The following is a 6000-nucleotide window of genomic DNA, read 5'->3' on the forward strand; positions in this document are numbered from 1 at the left end:
GATCAAAAGAACTGGAGGGCGAGGAAGAAGAAGAAGAAGAATTATTATTCAACATCTGGATGACATGAAAGATGGGAGAAGGAAGATGCTGTAAACAGGGAACACTGGCGTCAGAAATTCTCCGTACGAAGACGCGGACCTGCCACTAGGCAGAATGTTATATAATAACTGTAGCTATGCACATACATGAATATACCGATATGTATTAGCGGGTTAGACAAATAAGCACAACAACTTTAATCTTACAGACTAACACAGGTACACCAGGACCGCAACTTACGGGACAAAACACACCGTTTACACAGCTTTCTGTGTGCTGCAGTTTGCGAAGTGTAATTTGGTTGTTACAGCTCAGTGTGACAATGCGGACGTGATCTTCCATATGCTAACATTCAGTGGTGGTATAAACAGTTCCAAATGACGGGATACCTGTGTAAAGAGAAGAGACCGCGGCAACCTCGAGCGTCAAACGAGACGGTCGAACATATTAGAGCTTTTACTTCGACGGCCAACAACGAGCCTTGACCTTCTTTCATGTGATTTCTTCTTGCTGTTTCGCACTGTATCTAAACAAAATAAATAATAAAAAATACTCCAATGTATAACGAATTTATTTTACTTCAAGGACCTAATGTTACAAATTTAGACATTGTCTCCGTTTTTACATTGAATATCACACTAAATTACTATACAGGAATGGGGTAAAAATTAAAATTCGAAACATTTGCTCCCGGTATTTCATTGCCTCAAGGGGGCCACGTTTCTTCAGGGTCGGGATGTGTCAATGAAGGCGAAGACTGTTTTGAATAAAATAGGTATGATGCCTTCATACAAGCACTCAAAAACTGTGAAAAGTATGAAAACGAGCGTTCTAGATGGGAAAAACAATAATATGCATGTTTATGTATGCTTTATGCTTCGTTTCGATTCACAAGCTTTTATCTACATACAACCTAAAATGGGATAGCCACTAGCTACTTTTACAAGGGCACTGATCCAACAATTTCTAATTGAAATATATAATGGGAGATTATATACGAAAATGAGGGAAGTTGCTCCACTGCTCTGCTGGTGAAAAACGCAATTAACAAATGACAAGTGCTGTTAACTACAGATACTCCGCTACCTCACAATGGACTGAGACTGAAGAAGACTCAGTTTAAGTAGGGCAATGTCCGACTCGTTGGCTGAATGGTCAGCGTACTGGCCTTCGGTTCAGAGGGTCCCGGGTTCGATTCCCGGCCGGGTCGGGGATTTTAACCTTCATTGGTTAATTCCAATGGCCCGGGGGTTGGGTGTTTGTTCTGTTCCCAACATCCCTGCAACTCACACACCACACATAACACTATCCTCCACCACAATAACACGCAGTTACCTACACATGGCAGATGCCGCCCACCCTCATCGGAGGGTCTGCCTTACAAGGGCTGCACTCGGCTAGTAATAGCCACACGAAATTAATTAATAAGTAGGGCAATTAACCTCTCTTTCCTTGCCATGTCGTTATATTTAATGAAAATGAAAAATGAAAACCTACAACCTGTTTTCCAGTCATTGATCGGGTCAGGGATGTAATGAATGAAGCAAATATAGGCTGTTAGTACGATGGGGTCACCGCTTCCAAAGTGATTAATTAATGAATGATAGATGCTATGAAATGAGAATGGAGAGTGTTGTTGGAATGAGAGATGGCAGGGAAAACCGGAGTACACCGGAGAAAAACCTGTCCCGCCTCCGCTTTGTCCAGCACAAATCTCACATGTAGTGACCGGGATTTGAACCACGGTATCCAGCGGTGAGAGGCCGACGCGCTGCCGTCTGAGCCACGATTATATTTAATATTGACTGCAAATTACATCTTGTGGACAGGAGAGTGTACCCTATAATCTGAATTCATTTTGTTATCTTTATATTAACCTTTTCACAATGATTTTTCTCATTGTCTTATTTTGCAGGGATATGAATAGACTCTAGGGCTCTCACACTCGTCGGGGCTAAAATCACGCCTTACGGACACCCAATCAGATGTAAACAGAACATGAGCTCTCTTTTGAAGTGATCGATTTATGTATTCTTCCTTCTTCTTTTCCAACCACTTTTGAATCGTACATGTGGATTTGGTCCTGTTTTACGGCCGGATGACCTTCCTGCCGCCTACCTTATATGGAGAGATGTAATCAATATTGCGTGTTTCTGTGGTGGTTGGTAGTGTAGTGTGTTGTGTGAATATGAAGAGGAGAGTGTTGGGACGGACACAAACACCCAGTACCAGAGCCAGAAGAATTAATCAGAAGCGATTAAAATCCCCGACCCGGCCGGAATCGAACCCGGGACCCTCAGAACCGAACGGCAGTACGCTGACCATTCAGCCAACGAGGATCGATTTATGTATAGGCTACTTCATTTTGAGTAGTACCGAGCGGAGGGACCGCGCTACGGCTACGGAGCCAGGCTGTGCATTCGGCAGACGAGTGAACTGGAACCCCACCGACCGCTGTCCTGAGAAAGTTTTTGTGTTGTTTCCCATTTTCACTTACAGGCAAATGGTGGGAACGTCTCTATTCATAGGCCACATCTTCTTATCCAATTTCATTCACCATCATTCATTTCATCCTCATTAGCTCCTCAACTGAGCTTGGCGACAGGAAGGGCATCCGGCTGTAAAACATGCCATACTTAATCTCATCTTCTTTCCGAACCCGTATCAGGGAACTGGACTAAGGGGTCATACATACATACATACATACATACATACATACATACATACATACATACATACATACATACATACATTTTTGAGCAATAAGAATGCTCACTTGAAGATTACATTTTTTCTCAATTTACGTTGCAAAGACACAGATGGGTCTCACGAAAACAATGTACTAAAATAGATCATAATACAATAATTACAATTATAGTGATAATAAAACAACCATACTATGGTGAAAATTGAACATATTCCTTGAATAATAATAATAATAATAATAATAATAATAATAATAATAATAATAATAATAATAATAATAATACCGAGCGAGTTCACCGTGCGGTTAGGGTTGCACAACTGTGAGCTTGCACTCGAGAAGTAGTGGGTTAGAACCCCACTGTCGGCAGCACTGAAGATGGTTTTCCGTGGTTATCCATTTTCACACCAGGCAAACGTTCGGGCTTTACCTTAATTAAGGCCACGGTCGCTTGCTTCCCTCTCCTATTCCTTTCCTATCCCACCTGTGTCGGTACTACGTGAAGTAAACTGTAAAATATACCTGAATAATTTGTTCATCTTCATACACGTATTTAGACGACGATTCTGGTAATACCGATTATTTTTATTTGCCTTATATCGCACCCACTCAGACACGTTTTATCGCTAAGATGGGATGGGGGAAAGCTAGGGCTACGAAGGAAGTTGCAGTGGCCTTAATTAAGGTACAGAAGCCCCTGCATTTGCATGATGTGATACTTGGAACCACGAAAAACCATCTATCAGGACTGTCGACAATGGGATTCGAACTCACTATATCCCGAATGCAAGGTAAAGTTATGTGCCTTGATCACGTAGCCAACTTGCTCGGCAGTAGTGGTGATGTAGGACTGTAAGTCCTCCTCATATTACTCCGTATCGTTGGCAGAAGCGATGCGGTGACTAGGAAATTCAAAACATTGTAGGTGTCATCGTTGTTCACTATATATTTATTTTCAAAATGCTGGGGAACTGTGCTCTGTAGGATACCATTTAATAATAAATGATTTTATTGTTTTTTTCGTCCTACCAGCTACTTTTTACGGTTTTAGGAAATGATGAGGGCCGGAATTTTGTCCCGCTGGCGTTCATTTACGGGCTAGTAAATGTACCGGCACAAGGCTGACATATCTGAATATCTTCGAATACGACTGGACTGGGTCAGGATTGAATCTGCCAAGCTGGTCTCAGAAAGCCAGCTCTCTACTATCTGAGTCACCCAGCCAGGCAGGATACCGTTTATCGCGATTCACTGCTTCGTCAGCTCCTACAAGGAAACGAAAAGTAGACCTACTGTGCACACGCTGGATTGTGTTACTAGCACAGGGAACAGAATTCTGCTAATCACCAACACCTGTCCACTTTAATGAAAAAAAAACTTATTTGAAATTTGATACACCCTTCGTGGTTTTTGTTTGTTTGTGGAATTTTATGCCGCACACATAGATGGCATAATTTATACAGTTAATTTATTTGACCTAATCTATTGAGAGTAACGCAGTATAAGTAAACGAATCTGTATGGATGGGGCTTAAACGATGGCATCGCTATTTCGGCTTGGCACCACCCAGAGCGCTGTAGCAGACATGTTAGCCACACTTAATCTTCTATGTAGCTCGTTGGTGCTCACATTAGCTGTGGTTTCGGGGAACAGGTTAGAGGGCACTGCAATGTGCTGGCGTGTAAGCGAGATAGAGCGAGGGGCAAATGAGAGATACGTTTTTTTCTTGTTTTTTACATACTTTCCGTCAAATTTTGTGATATTTGAGCAAAACTATAATCTATAGGCATTACATACACAAAGTTTGAACTTCCTAGCTCATCGCAAAGTTGGTAAAAATCCTCGGACAGACCCACAACGGGAGAGAAAGCGTAATGGATTTTACGTATATAGATGTTATAGAATAGGCTCAGTATTGAGCCGAATGTTGCAAGATAAGCTCCTTTATTCTCCAGTTTGAACCAGTAGACAAGGAATTGAAAGTTCGGATCATTGAATGGTTTAGCTTGTCACCTTTACCGTGGAGCGGACTTGACTGATCACTTCAACATCGAGAAAATGCTGCTGAAATATCATCTCGTAGGTACTTACATATATTTGACTTAATTACTTCTAGCGAAGAGCAACACTGGTCGAAACATAAACATTGAGCGTGGTCAGTACTTGTGTGCGTTGTTGACTGGTGAAGAGAGGAGAGAAACTCAACACTACCTCCAGTAAACACTGGCTGAGCATGCCGGTTCAGCAATCCTATCATTCAACTGGGAAATGTATCGATTCATCATCGTTTAGGAACTGAATGTGCCAGTTGGACATCCAGACTACACTCTCCAGTAGAGGTACCAGAAGAGTACAGTTTCATGCACGCTAAGAATTCAGGCTGATTGTCATATTGTCTTTGCTCCTAAATGATGCAATAAGAAAACCATTTGCCCCAATAAATTCTGAAGAGTTGCATACAACCGATTAATTTACTAAGAAGGACTGCTGCATATTTCGGAACAGAAAGATCCACGCTTCAGCATGCGATGTCCGCAGCGAGTTGTTAAGGCCGCTCATGTACTGCCAGCTGCAACTCTGCTGCATACTCACTATTGTAGCTACACTCAACGTGATAGCCGCGCTGTATCGATCTCATAAATGTACCATGACCTAGTCTCGAAGTGCCACTAGTACAATAATAATAATAATAATAATAATAATAATAATAATAATAATAATAATAATAATAATAATAATAATAATAATTCACTAGAGGGACGGTTCACCTCCCACTTGAGACCAAATAAGGAGTTTTATGAACGAGCTGAGAAAATAACAGTTACTATAAGGAGAAGAAGATTAGCTTTCTGTGGACACATCAAGGCGATGAACCCGGACATGTTGGCTCAAATGATACTGACCCTGAAAGAAAAATGGAAAACCTAACCTCTGTAACTGAGGGAGATACACAATGACTTCCAAAAAATGAGAGTTGAAAAGGGAGAGATACAGCAAGGAAGAAAACTGCGAGAACGATGGATGCACTCGAGACAAAACTTGCCAAGTCAAGTTAAGAAACATATCGGTGGAAAAGAGAGAAAGAAAGGAAGAAGAAGAAGAAACATCAAGAACTTGAGTGGGAATACAAATAAAAAAGGCATATATCTCAGAGGTAGAAAGTCAGGTGGCTTGTGCAAACTTGGTTCACAGATGGCTGTAACGATGATAGGAAAATTAATATTTTTTAAAATGCTATTTGTTCGCGGCGTCGACC

The sequence above is a fragment of the Anabrus simplex genome, chromosome 1, assembly GCF_040414725.1.
Source record: "Anabrus simplex isolate iqAnaSimp1 chromosome 1, ASM4041472v1, whole genome shotgun sequence".
In the NCBI taxonomy this organism is placed as follows: Eukaryota; Metazoa; Arthropoda; class Insecta; order Orthoptera; family Tettigoniidae; genus Anabrus; species Anabrus simplex.